Genomic DNA, 19229 nt, shown 5'->3' with positions numbered 1-19229 from the left:
GAGCCCGGAAATTTACACCCTCATCGAAGACGCGGAAGACTTCGATGCAGCAATAGAGCTGCTAAAAGGACATTATATTCGCCCGGTAAACCAGGTCTACACCCGACATCTGCTAGCAATGAGGTGACAAATCCCTGGGGAATCGCTAGAAGAATTCTATCGTGCGCTCCTGGTGTTGGGGAGAAACTGCAGCTGCCCGCAAGTTTCGGCGAGCGACCACACAGAACTCTTGATCCATAACGCTTTTGTGGCAGGTATGCTGTCCTCCCAAATCCGCCAGCGATTGCTGGAAAAAGACACCCTTGGCCTCAAGGAGGCACGGGCCCTTCCAGGTTCCCTGGACGTGGCTTCCAGAAACGCCCGCGCTTACGTTCCCGACCGCGCGGCAGCCCCCTGGGCAGCGTGGAACCCCTCCGCAGTCGACCCCGAGACATCCCCCATTCCCTCACAAGCTTGTGCTGCAAGGCGGCCTGGCAACCCCGGGGGGCCCCGCTGCTACTTTTGCGGGCAGACCAAGCACCCCCAGCAGCGCTGTCCGGCCCGCGCATCCACCTGCAAGGGATGCGGTAAAAAGGGCCACTTCATGGCGGTATGCCAGGCCCGTGCGGTAGCCGTGGTCTCCGGGGGCGAAAGCGGACCGCCACCACAAATCTCTCCACAGTCCACGTGCGGCCAGCGGGTGCCGCCATCTTCCTACTCCAGGGCCACGTGCGGCCCCCGGGCACCGCCATCTTGTCCCGCGGACGCCACATTCGATGGACGGGCGCCGCCATTTTTTGCACCCCCAGCCATGTACGACCAATGGGAGCCGCCATCTTGGATGGACTCCCAGGGCCCCAGCTCAGCTGACCGCACACCGCCCAAAAAGGACACTCAACTGCTGAGGTTAGCCTCGGTGACCCTGGATCCGTCCCGGCCTCGAACACTCCCAACTGCTACAACAACAGTACTAATCAACGGGCACGAGACGTCCTGCTTAATCGACTCTGGGAGCACGGAGAGCTTCATACACTCCGACATGGTAAGGCGCTGTTCTCTCCTCGTCCACCCGTTAATCAAAAAATCTCCCTGGCCTCTGGTTCCCACTCAGTAGAGATAAAGGGGTTTTGTGTAGCAAACCTCACAGTCCAGGGAAGGGAGATTAAAAATTACCGGCTCTACGTCCTTCCCGACCTCTGCGCGGCCACACTCCTAGGTTTAGACTTCCAGTGTAATCTCCAAAGTCTAACTTTCAAATTCGGCGGCCCTATACCCCCCACACTGTCTGTGGCCTCGCGACCCTCAAGGTCGATCCGCCTTTCCTGTTTGCGAACCTCACCCCGGATTGCAAACCAGGAACAGATGGTTCAGTACCCAGGATCGGATCTTTATTAGGTCAGAGGTCCAAAGGCTACTGAGGGAAGGAGTCATTGAAGCTAGCAACAGTCCCTGGAGAGCTCAAGTAGTGGTGGTAAAGACCGGGGAGAAGCATAGGATGGGCATCGACTACAGTCAGACCATCAACAGGTTTACACAGCTGGACGTGTACCCTCTCCCCCGCATATCCGACCTGGTAAACAGGATCGCGCATTACAAGGTCTTCTCCACGGTGGATCTTAAGTCCGCCTACCACCAGCTCCCCATCCGCACTAGTGACCGCAAATACACTGCCTTCGAGGCAGACGGGCGGCTCTATCACTTCTTAAGGGTTCCCTTCGGTGTCACCAACAGGGTCTCGGCCTTATAGCGCGAGATGGACCGAATGGTTGACCGGTACGGTTTACGGGCAACATTCCCGTATCTCGATAATGTCACCATCTGCGGCCACGACCAGCAGGACCACGACACCAACCTTCGAAAATTCCTCCAGACCACAAAGATCCTTAACCTTACCTATAACAAGGATAAATGTGTGTTTAGCACCGACCGCCTAGCCATCCTCGGCTATGTAGTGCGAAATGGAGTTATAGGGCCCGACCCGGAATGCATGCGCCCCCTTATGGAGTTCCCCCTCCCTCACTGCTCCAAGGCCCTGAATCGCTGCCTAGGGTTTTTCTCTTACTATGCCCAGTGGGTCCCCAACTATGCAGACAAGGCCCGTCCCCTGATCCAATCCACAGCTTTTCCCCTGTCGCTAGATGCCCGCCAGGCCTTCAGCGGCATCAAAGCAGACATTGCAAAGACTACGATGCACGCCATCAACGAGTCCCTCCCCTTCCAGGTCGAGAGCGACGCGTCTGACGTAGCTCTGGCGGCCACCCTCAACCAAGTGGGCAGACCCGTGGCCTTCTTCTCACGTACCCTCCATGCTTCTGAAATCCGCCACTCCTCAGTCGAAAAGGAGGCCCAGGCCATAATAGAAACTGTGCGACATTGGAGGCATTACCTGGCCGGCAGGAGATTCACTCTCCTCACTGACCAACGGTCCATTGCTTTCATGTTCGATAATACACAGCGGGGCAAGATAAAAAACGATAAGAACTTGCGGTGGAGGATCGAACTCTCCACCTACAACTACAAGATCTTGTATCGTCCCGGGAAGCTAAACGAGCCTCCTGATGCCCTGTCCCGCGGCACAATGTGCCAACGCACAAGTGGACCACCTCCGAGCCCTCCACGAAGACCTCTGCCACCCGGGGGTCACGCGCTTTTTCCACTTTATCAAGACCCACAATCTGCCCCACTCCATCGAGGAGGTCAGGACAGCCACCAGGGACTGCCAAATCTGCGCGGAGTGCAAACCGGACTTCTACCAGCCAGAGAAAGGACATCTGATAAAGGCTTCCCGTCCCTTTGAACGCCTCAGCATGGACTTCAAAGGCCCCCTCCCCTCCACCGACCGCAACACGTACTTCCTGAACGTGATTGATTCCCATTCGCCATCCCCTGCCCCGACGTTACCGCAACCACCGTCATCAAGGCCTTCCATAGCATCTTTGCACTGTTCAGGTTCCCCGCTTACATACATAGTGATAGGGGGTCCTCCTTTATGAGCGACGAACTGCGTCAATTCCTGCTCAGCAAGTGCATCGCCTCGAGCAGGACGACCAGTTACAACCCCCGGGATAACAGACAGGTAAAGAGGGAGAACGGAACAGTCTGGAAGACCGTCCTACTGGCCCTACGGTCCAGGAATCTCCCAGTCTCCCGCTGGCAGGAAGTCCTCCCGGATGCCCTCCACTCCATCCGGTCACTGCTTTGTACCACAACCAACCAAACACCTCACGAACATCTCCTTGTCTTCCCCAGGAAGTCCTCCTCTGGGACCTTGCTCCCGACTGGCTGGCAGCTCCCGGACCCATCCAGCTCCAAAAACACGTGCGGGCGCACAAGTCGGACCCGTTGGTCGAGAGGGTCCATCTTCTCCACACTAACCCCCAGTACGCCTACGTGGCGTACCCCGACGGCCGACAAGATACGGTCTCCCTATGAGACCTGGCGCCCGCCGGAGCCCCATGCACACCCCAGCCACCAGTCCCACCCTCCCTCCCACCAGTGCACCTTACAGGAGGATTGGTTCTTCCACCGGCCCCATCTAGGCCCCCCAACCCACCGACACTCCCTTCCCAGGTAAACCGTTTTCCCCGCTAGCGCCGTCTAGGGGTGTCGAAGCTGCCACAGAGATTGAGGCCACACTCCCAGAGTCACAGACGCCCGAGCCTCCACCGGAGTCACCACCAAAGCTTCGACGATCACAGAGGACGACCAGGGCCCCCGATCGACTGATTGCTTCATGTTAAAGTGTATAGTTAATTATGAATCATAAATTGTAAATAGTTAATAGAATTGTAAATAGTTACAAAACGCTGTACGGAGGTATTACAGTACCTCCATAACTATAATTTCTACCACGTTACCATGTTGTAATATCAGGCCACCACCCCCGTCGGACTCTTTTTTAACAGGGGGTGAATATGGTAGTCTGTGTAGAGGTATTACGGTACCTGGTAATGCTGTAACACCATTGGTAGATGTTGTGTGTTTCCTATTGGTCAAGCTGTATGGTAGCTCCGCCCTGCAAGGCAGGGTATACGAGCCCGTGCCGCCCCAGCAGCCTTCATTTCTGTACCTGAGCTGCTGGGGGAAACATCTAGCTTATTAAAGCCTTCAGTTGGACTACAACCTCGCTTTAGTGGTCATTGATCGTGCATCACCCAGGTTTTCCACACTTGAATATCGAGGCAGCCACCTGCTGGTTTACCATCTCAGTTCTTTCTTTTAAAAGTGGGAGCCTGGTCTGACTTTCCTTCCCTGCTCTCCTCTTCTCTTGGACTTGTTTCTGTACCATCTCCATCCCATCCACCATATATCTCTCCCTAACTTGGAAGTGTCACTAAACCCAAGCTTATTCTGAGTTAGATGTTTATGGTTCAATTCATAGCCGTCTACTATGATCGCTGCATCTCTGACTTTGGAAACTCATTTCTCCACATGGGGTCTAAAGTTGTTCAAGAGGCAGTTCCTAAACTCTTCTGACAGGATTAGTCCTCTTAATCCCGCGGTTAAATGTAAGCTGCCTAATTCTTTCAAATTCAAGGAGGGAGTGAATGGGCTTTTAGCGAGAATTCCTAAACACCTGGCGGTAAGTTTCTGGCACCATTTCATGGGCACTTCCTGCCAGTTCATAGCTTGCAGAGCTGTCTGCAGGCATTCTAGAGAAGACATCAGGCGTGATCTTCCGGCCTCGTTACACTCTCGCTCAAGCATAACGAGGCCGGTGAATAGCGGGAGAGGCAAAAAATGGGGACCGCGCCAGGCGGCAAACAGTTTGCGATGCAACCGGCCCGCTCCCGTAGGCGAAGTCGAAATCTCACCGAGCGTGGCGAGAAACCAATTATCACCACTGAAGCCCCATTTTCACACAATTAATGAGAGCCACCTGTGATGCGACCATCAATTCACTCAAGGACTCGTGTCGGAGTAAAACAGTGGTTTTAATTAACTATCAACTTTGCCTGCCTGCGACTGGCACATACTGAGGACAGTCCCACAGGCCAGCTACTCTTATACTCCTTCAAAGGGGGGGAGCCATGGGCTGAGCCCGTACATGTTCCAACCTCCTCCAACATCTCCCCCTGTGGGTGAAACCATACAATGACTCACAGATAAAACCCACAGGGTTAATAACATAGAACATAACTGGTGAATTAACTGTATTTACATTCACCACAACCTGTCATTCAGCGGCCTCCCCAGCAAGTGATCACGCTGATGCCAATTAGTGCTCCTTTTGAAAAACGTGAACCTGATGGAAGGGCTTCTGAAGGGAGCCGAGGAGGGGAGTAGCAATCTTTCCTCACAGGCAAAGAGACCGGGAGTGCTGGCCTTGCCACCCCAGTGCTTGGCGGGGGGGTGGGGGACCCACGGCTAGGGGTATGGGACCCTCCGTAGGCGTGGGCTGCCATCGGAGGGTGGAGGGTAGGCGCTAGGGGGCAACTGGGGGGGCAATCGCTTGCAGCACCACCATGCCAACTCTTGGATCCCAACCTCATGCCAGGAGCAACCCCTGTCCCTGCCCGTCTGCTCCAGCGATCACCCATAACCCCCACCGACTGCTGAGGCCTCTGGATTGTGCAGCTGAAGGCAATCACTAATAGGAAATTGACAATCGTGATTAAGAGGCCTCATCAGAGAGGTGGAACTCAGGAGTCCTGGTGGCCACCTTTGCCGCGCCATGGGACAAGTCCGGGTTGGCACTCAGCGCCCCCTCCTCCCGATCGGTGCCCATAGGGCCCTGGGGTTCACCTTTGGGCGGAGGGACAGCTGGTCCGAGCCCCGGCTGCCCCTACATCATCTGGCTCTGACAGCCCTGGCAGCTCCCCATAGTCCGCACCATCATGTCGACGCTCTCGGAGATGCTCCTCAGTGACTGGGACACATTCCCCATTGACCGGGCCATGCTCTGCAGTGACTCGGCAATGCCCACTTGTGACTGGAACAAGCTCCTCAGTGCCTTGGCCATCCCCATCTGAGAGCAGGACATGTCCTGCAGAACCCCATCAAGGTCGGCCTAGTACTGGTTGACGCCCCCCCAGTGCAGCAGACATACTCAGCCATGGCCGTCACCGACTGCGCAACACCTTGGACACTTAAGGTGCGGATGTTGTGCACCAAGCTCTCCACTGCGGACGGAGGCCATTATGATACAATGGGAAATTGATAGTGGCAATTGAGTCTTAATCTTCTTGTTTGTCCAATATGAAACATGGAGACACAAAGTCTGGAAACTACAGAGACTTTCAGTGTTGGCCCATCCTTAAGCAGTGAGATGTGTGAATTCCACAAATGGCTGTGTACCCAGAAGGAAGTAGCACAGACCCTCAGGGTGGTGGCACAGACCCTCAGGGTGGTGGCACAGTCCCAGACGGAGATGGTCCACTCCCTGTGCTCCATGGCCATGTACGTGCAGACCCTGATCGAGACCAGAACGGGCATCCAGGACTGGCAGCGCCAATTGGCAGGGAGCCTCAGGGGACGTCTCCGGTCACACCCCTGTCCCAGGGAGTAACCCGAGGGCCATCAGGCACCCAGAGGAGGTGATGGGGCCCGTGCCGGTGACTCCCGCAGGGGAAATGCCAGAACAGCGCAGCACCTCAGATTCCACCCCCACTTGTGTCTGGTGTATCTGGTGGGCAGCGGGCAGAACAGGGTGGCGCCACGCCACCCGGGAAGCCCAAGCAGAGGCTGGGCCCATCCAGGCGAGGTCGCCCCAGGAGACTTGCGCCAACGGGGACCATTGTCGTAGGGCAGGAGTCACAGCAAGCCGGCTCCACTCCGGCTGTACCGTCTGGGGAACCACCTGGGCATAGTGTTAGGGCCTGTAAGGCCAGAAAGTTAGACACACGTTAAGTTGCACGGGTGCAGTGCACAGTTGAGTTATAGGGGCTAGGGCACAGGCTATATATTCTTCCACAATTAGCCATGCTGTGGAGATGCCGGCGTTGGACTGGGGTGAGCGCAGTAAGACTTCTTACTGTCCACAATTAGCACCTGTGAACACCGATAAACCCTGCCTCGGTGTTCTGTCTGATGGGTGTGGGGGTGGGGAACCAGTGCAGGCCCTGTGGGTGGACCATGCTCCCCACCCTCCCTCCCTCCCACCCTCGTTCGTCTGCTCCGACCGTCCCCATGACCCCCACCACAAGAATTCGATGGAACCGTGTGATGGACTGTCCAGCTCGCATGCAGGGATCGCCCGGGTGGAAGGTGCTACTGTGGGCATGAGTCAGACATTGTCATAAAATGTGGAGCACCGGAGCTCATCGCAGAGCGGGTTGCCATCGTCCTCCATCCCATGGACCAAACCCGCTGTCATTACCAATCCAGTGCCCCCAGCTCATCACGCCGCACGTGTCATGGAGGGGGTGTGCATGCGGGTAGTTTGGTGATGTGGGAGGTGAGAGGGTGTGGGTCTGGGATGGTGATGTCCGTGCCCCTGGCCAGCAAACCCCTCCCCCCCTCGTCGGGGAAACGTGTCACGATGAGAGCATCCCGTGCGCGCTGGCCACGGCGATGGCATCATGCGGCTTCCCATGCCTGCCCGGGCCGCATGTCCCGCTCATAGTCCCCCTCCCCTGCAACCTCCTCATCAGACGAGGCCTGCCCTTCCTTCTCATCCTCCTCCAGCACATCGTCCCTCTGCTGAGCTGTATTGTGGAGGATGCAGCAAGCCACCACAATGTGGGTGACTCTCCTAGCCTTGTACTGGAGGGCCCCTCCAGAGCGGTCCAGGTACCTGAAGCACATCTTCAGGACCCGAAGCACCGCTGGACCACACCCCTGTTCGCTGTACGGGCATTGTTGAATCGGGTCTCCACGCCAGTCAGTGGCCTCCGGGTAGGCGTCATCAGCCACGGCCGCAGCGGGTAACCCCTGTCGCCCAGCAGCCAACCCCGCAGCCAGAAGTGGTCATCTTCCAAGGTATTATATACTCTGGAACAGTTCCTACAGATTAGAGGGTAGCTAATGTAACCCCATTACTTAAAAAGGGAGGTGGAGAATCATCGGTTTGTCCCGGGAAGGATGGATGGGGGGTTTCGGAGCTGGCATCGGGCAGGGATTAGAAGAATGGGGAACCTGTTCATCGATGGGACGATTGCGAGCCTAGGGGCGCTGGAGGAGAAGTTTGGGCTACCCCTGGGAAACGCTTTCAGGTACATGCAAGTGAGGGCGTTTGTGAGGCGGCAGGTGAGGGAATTCCCGCTGCTTCCGGCACATGGGATTCAGGACAGGGTGACTTCGGGTGTATGGGTTGGAGAAGGCAAGGTTTCGGCGATTTACCAGGAGCTGCAGGAAGAGGAGGAGGCCTCGGGAGAGGAGTTAAATGGCAAGTGGGAGGAGGAGCCTGGGGAGGAGATAGATGAGGGTCTGTGGGCTGATGCCCTGAGTAGGGTTAATTCTTCCTCCTCTTGCGCCAGGCTCAGCCTAATACAGTTCAAAGTTACTCACAGAGCGCATATGACAGGGGGCGAGATTGAGTAGGTTTTTTGGGGTGGAGGATAGATGTGGGAGGTGCTCGGGGAGCCCAGCAAATCACGTGCATATGTTCTGGTCGTGCCCGGTGCTGGATGGGTTTTGGAGGGATTTTGCGAGGACTATGTCCAAGGTGGTGAACGCCCAGGTCAAGCCGAGCTGGGGATTGGCATTAATTGGGGTATTGGACGAGCCGGGCGTGCAGGAGGCGAAAGAGGCCGGTATTCTGGCCTTTGCGTCCCTGGTAGCCCGGTGGAGGATTTTGCTACCATGGAAAGATGCGAAGCCCCCTAGTGCGGAAACTTGGATCAATGACATGGCAGGAGAGGATAAAGTTCGCCTTGCGAGGGTCTGTGCATGGGTTCTCCAGGCGGTGGCAACCTTTCCTAGACTATCTCGTGGAGCGTTAGGAGGAGGTCAGCAGCAGCAGCAGCCCAGGGGCGGGGGAGGGGGGGGTGTTCTTTTGAGGTGGCGTTTGGGTGAAGGTGGGGGGGGTTTCCCTATTTGTGTTTTTAAATGTTATATGGGGGGTTATTGTATTTGGGGGAAATCCAATGTATAATTTCTGATTGTTGTGTTCTTGTTTCTTTCTTTTTGTTGGGGGGTAAAAGAAAAAAAAAGGGAGGTGGAGAGAAAACAGGGAATTATAGACCAGTCAGCATGACGTCGGTAGTGGGGCAAATGCTAGAGTTCATTCTAAAAGATTTAATAGCAGAGCATTTGGATACCCGTAGCGGGATCAGAGTCAGCATGGCTTTATGAGAGGGAAATCATGAATGACAAATCTACTGGAATTCTCTGAAGATGTAACTAGTTGAGTTGATGAGGGGGAGCCTGTGGAAATTATTTATTTGGATTTTCAGAAGGTTTTCAACAGGTCCCATAGAAGGGGTTAGCATGTAAAATTAAAGTGCATGAGATTGGGGGTAGTGTATTGAGATGGATAGAAAACTGGTTGGCAGACAGGAACCAAAGAGTTGGAATAAATGGCAGGCAGTGACCAGTGGGATATGGCGGGGATCAGTGCTGGGACCCCAGCTATTCATAATATATATTAATGATTTAGATGAAGGAACTGAACATAATTATTCCAAATCTGCAGGTGACACAAAGCTGGGTGTGAGGGTGAGCTGTGAGGAGGATGCAGTGATGCTCTAATGTAATTTGGATAGGTTCAGTGAGTGGGCAAATGCATAGCAGATGCAATATAATGTGGATAAATGTGAGATTATCCACTTTGGTAAGAAAATCAGGAAGGCAGATCACTATCTGAATGGCTTTAGGTGGAGAGAGGGGAATTATAGAACCAAAGAATCCCTACAGTGCAGAAGGAGGTCAATTGGCCCATCTGCATCGACCCCCTGAAAGAGCATCCTACCTCGGTCCACTCCGCTGCCCTATCCCCATAACCCCACCTAATGTAAGAGACACTGAGGGGCAATTCAGCATGGTCAATCCCACTAACTTGCACATCTTTGGACTGTGGGAGGAAACCAGAGCACCTGGAGAAAACCCACGCAGACATGGGGAGAATGTGCAAACTGCATACAGACATTCACCCAGAGCCGGAATTTGGTCCCTGGTGCAGTGAGACAGCAGTGCTAACCACTGTGCCACCGTGCCATCAGGAAAGACCTGAGTGTCCTTGTACACCAGTTGCTGAAGGTAAGCATGCAGGTGCAGCAGGCGGTAAAGAAGACAAATGGTGCTGAGGACCCGGGTTCGATCCCAGCCCTGGGTCAGTGTCTGTGTGGAGTTTGCACATTCTCCCCATGTCTGCGTGGGTTTCACCCTCACAACCCAAAGATGTGCAGGGTAGGTGGATTGGCCACGCTAAATTGCTCCTTAATTGGAAAAAATAATTGGGTACTTTAAATTTTTTTAAAAAGAAGGTAAATGGTATGTTGGCCTTCATGGTGAGGGGTGTCTTGCTGCAATTATACAGGGCCTTGGTGAGACCACATCTGGAATATTGTGTGCAGTTTTGGTCTCCTTATCTGAGGAAGGATGATCGTGCCGTGGAGCAAGTGCAGTGAAGATTTACCAGACTGGTTCCTGGGATAGCGAGACTGACGTGAGGCGAGATTGAGTCGGTCAAGATGATATTCACTGGAGTTCAGAAGAATGAGGGGGATCTCATAGAAACCCATAAAATTCTAACAGGACTAGACCGGGTAGGTGCAGGAAGGATATTGCCGATGGTGGGGGTGTTCAGAACCAGGGGCCATAGTCTCGCCATACAGAGTAAATCATTTAGGACTGAGATGAGGAGAAATTTCTTCACCCAGAGAGAGAGAGCCTGTGAAATTCTCTGCCACAGTTGAAGGCAAAACATTTTGGGTGTGATTTAATGGGGAAAAAACAGACCCATTTTGGGTGCGTTTAGCGGGGTGTTTCTCAACACCTGCAGCTCATGAAGGTAAGTGCGGTCTCGGCAAAACGAGGAATGACCTGCCAAGACCGCACTTACCTTCATGAGCTCGTCAGTGCAGGAAGAGATCGGGGCACCATTTTTAAATGCCGCCCTGATCTCTCAGCCCCCCTCGACATTTCCACTGCAGCCTCCAGACCCTCCCAATGCATCAACCTACCTGTTACGGGGTCCTCGAGCCCCTCATCACCCCACCTCAGAAGCGCAGGGCACCCCCGGGCCCAATCCCTGACACAAGCAACCTGGCACTGGGTGGCACTGCCAGGGTGATGATGTTGACATCAGTCATGACACGGTAGTTCAAATGATTCCCCACTGCCAGGGTGCCTGGGTGGCAGTGCCAAAGTACCTGGGTGGAAGCGGAAGTGCCAGGATACACCCTACCCAGACCCTGACCACCCAGGAGCCTGCGATGGCCTGGGAGACCCCGCCAGGTGCTGTTAGGCCGGTTCACGTTAGTGTGGACCTGTGCTAAACGGCACCATGGCGAGATATCCTAGGCACGGGCGTCCGTTCCCGGGTCTCGGGAACATAGGGCATGACATATTTAAGTGACTTGAATATGTAAGTGTGCGAGACCAGTTTGCAGCATCTCGCAAGATCTCGTTAGATCTCACAAGGCGTTCTGACCATCCTAAATCCCGCAAGAGGCTTCTCGCGAGATTTAAATGCCTCATCACGTCACTGAGTCAGGCGCAACAAGGCCGTTCGGTCACACCCTGTATGTCTTCAAGAAGAAGTTAGATATAGCTCTTGGGGCTAAAAGGATCAAAGGGTATGGAAGGAAAGCGGGACCAGATTGCGGAGTTAGGTGATCAGCCATGATCACAATGATTGGCGGAGCAGGCTCAAAGGGCTGAAAGGCCTACTGCTCCTATTTTCTATGTTTCTATGAGTCAGTCTATTCCTGCTCCTGTTTTGTTTCCATGTGCTCGAGTAAAGTACTCATCCACCATTAAAGAACTTCACTCAGCGGGAAGAATTTGGCTCAGTAACAGTTTTCTAATGAATGTACGTTTCAGTGAAGAGTTCAAGGCAGGTTGCAGGTGACAAAGTATGAGAAGTTAATTGGATTTGCGAAAGAGCACACACATTGAGCTATACATTGACAATCACAGAATTATGGGAGCTTGAAGGACGCTCAACATGGCATAATCTGGGCTGTGGTGTACTGTGCTCGTTTTATTGTGATCAAAGACAACTCAGACTTACTACTGCTACCACCCAGGGGCAGGTAGAGAGAGAGAGAGAGAGAGAGGCCAGTTAAACCCTCAGCTGCTAACTTTGCAATTAGTTTCCTTCATAAAGTTTCCACACAACCCTTTGCCAGCTTGTTTCAACCGACCAGGTTGCTTTGATGGGTGTAAGTTTGTTGAAGTGTACGTTTGTTGGAACATGTTGAGCAATAATGTGTTGCAAAATCCAAAACATTTAAAGCAATTTGTACAGATTATAAATCACCAACATTAATTATAGTACAGGAAGAGAAATCATTCTGAAATTGTGGAGCACTGAATCACGATATTCCTCCTTTTGAAAGAGCCAATCGTTTTTGATTTTTGATGCAAACTGTTTTCTCGCCAGTCTTTTCATAATGAAATCCGGATCAGTTGACACAAAATGATTGGAGAAGGATATTCCCAACTTGAGGTGATCCATATGAAAATTTGATTTTCTTCAATGCTCGCAATCGCCATCACCTTTCACCAGAAAACATAAAAGCATTGAATGGACCTTATCTGTGAAAGGTAATCATTCTTATCCCAGTAAAAGTCTCCGCGGTCGACACATTCACACCCCGGCAGAATAATAAATGCATTCATAAATCAGCTTCCAGATTGAAAGATATTTATTTCTAAACTCAGAGGCGGAGGTCTCTGATCTCAAAACTGGATTGTACTGGTGGTGTTAAAGGGCAACCTTCAGGATCCAAGGCTTTGCATCTGAGCTGTTTATCCTGGACAGCAATATATATCTGGGTTTAAAATGACAGGGTTGACCAACAACATGGGCAGACCTTTGTTAACAGGGAAGTAAAAGCATCTATTTAAGTAAAATATCTCGGAGCAATTGGCCACCTCCCCTTTGCGTGCAAGTGGAGAAAATCATTTGAACTACCGTGTCATGACTCATGTCAACATCATCACACCCACATCGTGATGCAATAACAATCTTCTCAGTGATTTCAACCCAGAAGCTTTTAAAAATCTTTTCATCAGGTTGGGGGTGTCGCTCACATGACCAATATTGTTGCCTATCCTGAATTGTCCCTGAGAAGCTGGTGAGCTGTCCTCTGGAACTGCTGCAGTAGGCGTGGTGTAGGTAAACCCGCAAGTGGGAATTCCAGAATTCTGTCCCAGTGGCATTGAAGGGATGGCAATTTACTTCCAAGTCAGGATGCTGCCTGACGTGGAGGGGAATTTGCAGACTGGGGTGTTCCCATGCATATGCTGTCCCTGTTCTTTTAGATGGTAGAGGTTGAGGGTTTGGAAGGTGTTATTGAAGGAGCCTTGGCAAGCTGAGGCTTGTGGATGGGGCACAATGCTGCCACTGTGCACCACTGGTGGAGGGGGTAAATGTTTAAGATGTTGGGTTGAGTGCTAATAAAGTGGCCTACTTTGTCCTGGATTGTGTCGAGTGTCTTGAGTTTTATAGGCTAGTATTCCATCACAACCCTGACTCGTGTCTTGCAGATGGTGGACAGGATTTAAAGAGTCAGGAGGTGAATTACCTGCCGCTGAATTCTGAACCACTGACCTGCTCTTGAAGCCATGGTATTTGTATGTGCAGTATTCTGTATATATTTTTGGCCATTTGTGGTTTCTTGTTCTGTATTGAGGGGTGGGAAGTGTCCAGTGTATTTGTTGTTTAGGGAGGGATGGGGGCCAATTTAGTCAGGGATAATGGTTAAGGCAGCAATATGGATAATACATGGCCCATGGTGGGATGTGGAGAATTGCAAGGAGTTTGGTTTCGGTTATTCCCTTGCAGCGGACGTGAACGGACGGGGGAGCTTCCCTTTTTTCTTTGTTCGTTAGGTGTGGGTCCTGGCGAGGGCTACCTCACCAACAGTCAGGTCTTAGCTCGTGAATGGGAGTGAAGCGGGGGGAGGGGCCTGTTGGACCTGTTTAGATGGGTTTCGATGAGCCTAGCATTTTTGTTTGCTTGGGGGGGGGGGGGGGGGTGGAGGTTACTGAAGAAGGAGTATTGTTCTTTGGTAGGTAGTCTGCAGATTTTTTAAGTTGGGGGGAGGGGAGGGGGGAGGGGTTGAGTGCTGATGGGTGGGATTGATGGCCATCTTGGGTGGGCCCCAAGTCTAGGAATTGGGAGTAAGGGTGGGACAAGTCCTCACAGTGGAAATGGCTGAGTTGGGAGGGAGAGGAGAGACCCCAGGGAGACACCCCGATCAGACTAGTCACTTGGAACGTTAAAGCCAAGTTCACCATGATGGGAACAATCGACGGGTCCTATCGGAGATGGCAGCCGTTTATTGTTTATTTCAAGGAATCGGCAAACGTTATTTGTTAAGAGAGGGGGTGGAGGGGGGATTTAGGTTTTGTGAGGGGTTGTTCTATTTTTCTGTTTTTTTATGGTTAATGTTTGTAAATTTTGTATTTTATAAATTGAAAAATGTTAATTAAGCTATTTTTAAAGAAAGATTGTGAGGTTAGTTTAACAGGTGACATCTGTTCTTAGTCAGGAATTACCCAGGACCTCATGTTTTATTTTGGGAAACGAGAGAAACAAGTCATTTTACACTGCATTAGGGTATAATCACTAGATGGCACCATTGCATTTACGAAGTGTACAAGAGACACCTACTGGTTAAAATATGGTTCTACGTACCAAAGCATAAGCTGTCCAAGCAGTAGCCATAATACGTTCTAACTTCAAATTGTATTCTTAAACCTCCAACAGGCTGGTGCAAATATGGGGCCAATTCTCCCAGAGATGAAATTGCAATTGAGCACCTTCATCATCATGCATGTTTCTCAGAAAGAACTATTGTTTTATTTAATAATTTATTCCTTGTTGACTGGTTAGAATCTTTAATTTAGTAGTGAAATAAATCAGCTTTGTTCAATTTCACAGCTTGATGTTCTTTGTTAACACTACGTTCTCAAAGCATCCTGTTCGAGAACATCACAGTGTTGTCACAGGACTAGCAATCCAGAGACCAGGAGACCTGGGTTTGAATCCCATGATGGGATTTTTGAATATGACTCGTATCCAATAAAATCTGTGGTTAAAAGTCTAAGGATGACCATGTCATTAAAAAGCCATTTGGTTTACTACTGTTCTTTATGGAAGGAAATCTGCCACCCTTACCTGGTCTGGCCTACATCTGATTCCAGACCCACAGCAATGTGGTTGATTCCTGAATGCCCTGTGAAATGGCCTAGCAAGCCTCTCGGTTCAAGGGTAACAAATGATAGCCCAGCAGCGATGCCCATATCCCATGACTGTAAATGATAAGTGGATTAACAAATAATGAACATTCTTGTGACCTCCCCGATTGATTTTGATCACCCGAGAATGTTGGAAAGGAGATTTCTGGAGTATTTTTCCTTTGCTGAATCTGTTTTTTTGAGATTACATGGGAAGGAATAGGAAGTGTCCTTCCATGAATATTCCCACCATCATAAGGCAGGGGCAGACTTGATGGACCAACATTTCCTGCCGGCCAATTTCATATGTTTCTTGTTTTAACCTCTGTAAAAGATAACAAGATGACCAATAAAATAAGAATAAGTCTTCCAATTTTTATCACATACCAAGATTTTTCAGTCTATTCTTTAATAAATGTAGCTCACTGTGCTAACTTGGCAGTTGGGGAAACCTTGGTAATATTTACTTTCTTGTCTCGCTGAAAGGATGTAATTTTTAGGGGACTTGGGTAAGTCAGCAGACTGGTGAATGAACAAAGCAACACCAAGCGCGAGGAAGCAGATCTATGCTCAGATTTCCACCACATGCTGAGTTCCTGCTCCAGCCTTAGTCTTCAAAGAGAGACACAGAATGGAGGCAGAGGCTGGGGCTATCCCACAGGAATGGAGGCTGGAAAGGAAAATCCAACAAACCAGCAGGGTCTCCTCAACACAACCGAGCAAACCTGTTTGAGAACAATTTAAAATATACCTTATTCAAAATTAAGAAGCCAGACTAAGACTAAACAATTCGACTTGGTGAGGGATGTGTGTAATTGCGAAGTGTTATTAATATTTAAAGATGGAAAGAATGTAATTAAGCAAACCACTTTCCCCAAATGACTGCATTGATGGATAGAATGCGTCAAGGTGAAATCTCTAATTACAGATATTAGATACAACAGAATCAAACTCACTGCAAATCCAAATTATGTTAACCTGTTAACTCCAAACAAGAGAACGAGCGGCAGAATTTAAGTGGGTGTTGTTCTACCTCCCCCTTCTTGTCAAAAGTGGGGAATGGATATGGGAAAATACTTTCATTGGGAAGCTTCATGACTAAGGTAGACATGAATGGAGAGTGGGAGGGTGAAAATCTCACCAGATACCGTTCCTGTCATGGAGAGTGGAACTCGCAGCTCCAGAGGGCAGGTGTTTGTGTCCCATGGGAATGCAGTAGGCCCCACCAAGAAGAAATAAAACTCCAATTGAATCTTCTCCTCGGCCACTCCAGCATTCCTGATAGGTGAAGGGTCCGGCAGCATTACAACTGTGCTGGTGTCCACCCCTTATATCAAAATGACTTTGTCCCTGGACTTTGCAAAGGGACCATGGTGGAGACAAACGAATGGATGGAAGTTCTGCCCTGCTGTACATCGAGCAGCAAAATAACACTGCCAGACGGAAAGAGAGAGACCGTTACCGGTATATTCCACCATTATGCTGCCAGAAGTTATAATCTTCTTTTTTCCAAGTAGATCTTTAGGGGTAACATGTTTGTGTTTCAATAAATAACTTCAGAAGCTTCTTAAGCCACATGGGATGAATGATTGGCTAATGGCCCCCTGCCATTTTTCTGTTTCCACCATTTGAGATCGCCCTAAAACAATTATCCCTTGCCTTTGTATCAATTGGAATTGTGGGCTTTGGAGTACAGCCTTTGCTGTGATTATTATTCACTGTAGTAGCCAAGATAGACACACCAATGAAGCCAATGTTTTTGGAAAAATACCATTGCTCTAGCATTACCATCAGTTGTTTAACGTTCACAGAGGGATTGCTGGAAAATGGTGTCTACAATGACAACTTGAATTTATTTAACATCTCGATAAGGTAGGAAAAAGTGCCACGGCCCTTCACAGGAATGTAATCAGACAAAAATGAGATTGAACCAAAGAAGGAGATATCAGAACAGGCAACTGAAAGCTTAGTCAAAGGGGTAGGTTTTAAACAGGATCTTAAAGAAGGAGAGAGAGTTGGAGATACAGAGTGGTTCAGAGTAGGTATTTAAACAGTTAGATGGCCGAAGGCACTTTGGCCGGTCAAAAGAAGAAAGATACACACAAGAGGTCAGAGTAGAAGGAATGCAGGAGTCTGGCAGGAATTGTAAGGCTGCAGAGATAGGGGTTGAGTCCAAGGTTGAATTTAAACACAAGTTTATTAAAATTAGTCTAAGTGGTGTAAAGTACATTGAGGGCACAGGTTGTACAAAACGTGGACTATTTTATCACCCATTTCTGGATATTGTCAATCTATTAAGGCAATTTACACAGAATCCTAACACTCCAAATATTAACTGTTCAGGAACTGCAGCTGCATTTCTGTAGAAAGCTTGGAATACTAACTCATTGTTATTGAACCCAAGAACACATGTTCCTAATTTTACTTTGCTAGTTGGCACTAGAAATCTCTAAGAATAAATTTTGGCTGCTGTTAACAAAGACGAATAACTAACAATAAATGTTGGTTTGTGTATCAGTTTGCTGACAGTGAGGTGTTCTGCATGTGTTCGCCACAGAATGAACGGCGGAGTGGACTAAGACCTGAACTTGCTACAAATTAATCTCCAAAGACAGTCTTTTGAAATCCTAAAGCAAATCACATCTCATAACGCTCAGAATACATCTACAAGAATGAAGCTGTGTTATGGGTTGTGTCAGACGACACAGTGATAGAAAAACCATTAAATAACAGATGAAATTCTCAACAGTCTAAATCTGGATGTTTTGCATCATTTGGCAGAGATCACAACTCGTTAGGTTTGTTGATTGAAAAATCAGACTGAACATAGAACATAGAAAATACAGCACAGAACAGGCCCTTCGGCCCACGATGTTGTGCCGAACCTTTGTCCTAGATTAGACTGCATGAACAACTGTAGAACATTGCATATTCAACTGTAGGTTTGCAACTAGTCTTCTGGAGGATTTCTTGGACAGACACACTGGCTGCAAAACTGTCCTCATCCAGTTCGGGAAAGTAGAGGAAAGTGTAAGATCGTATTGTAGCACTTTTTAACTTCAATCTACTTTTTTGTTAAAAATAGTGAAAACAGACATTTTAACCCATTGCTGACTAAAGATGAAATGATCACAGGAGAGTACAAAGTTATGGAAAGGAGGACAAGTGTGCTTAATTACTGTGAGGACAATACAGAACAAAAAAGAACTATAGAAAGGAAATTGAGGACTAAATTTGTAAGCAACTTGAAGAAGTGTGCATTGACAATAAAATTGTAATTGTAGATATTAATTAACCCAAAACAGACTGGGATAAAGGAAGTACTTGTTGAGCAAAAGGAGCATTATTTTGCAAGTGAGTTCATGACTGTTTCCTCAGTCAGTGTATTGTTACTCCAATAAAACAAGCACTACTTGACCTGGCTCTGGGTAATGAAGTGGTATCCCAGAAGTAGTTGTGAAGTTGTGACTGTAATATATCTCAACTTACTGCATGAACAGAAAAATCAAAGACAAGGGCATTTGATTGAAAAGAAAAGCAAATAGCCGTGGTGGGCCAAGCTGGTAGGTTTTTAATGTTGGTGCCCCCAAATCCATTGGAGTTCCCCCTCCCCCATAATGCAAATCCTGCCCACCCCAGCTCCCCAATCAGACCCGCCACCAGACCCCAGAGACCCCCATATCACAGACCCCCATATCAGAGAACCCCATATCAGAGACCCCCATATCACAGACCCCCATATCAGTGAACACCATATCAGAGGCCCCCACCATCAGAGACCCCACCCCCCCATCAGTTACCCCTGCCTGGAAGCTAAAGAGCAGTTCAGGCAGAACCAGTGAATAATCACTGTTTTTCACTTACCAGCCCCTTACACCTGCTGCCACAGGCAGATGTGTTGCATATAGCAGCTGTTACTTTGTAGAAAGTCAAAACACCTCACAAGGCTTTAAACCCTT

Source organism: Scyliorhinus torazame, chromosome 2 (assembly GCF_047496885.1).
Source record: "Scyliorhinus torazame isolate Kashiwa2021f chromosome 2, sScyTor2.1, whole genome shotgun sequence".
Classification (NCBI taxonomy): Eukaryota; Metazoa; Chordata; class Chondrichthyes; order Carcharhiniformes; family Scyliorhinidae; genus Scyliorhinus; species Scyliorhinus torazame.
This window is presented reverse-complemented; position numbering follows the sequence as displayed.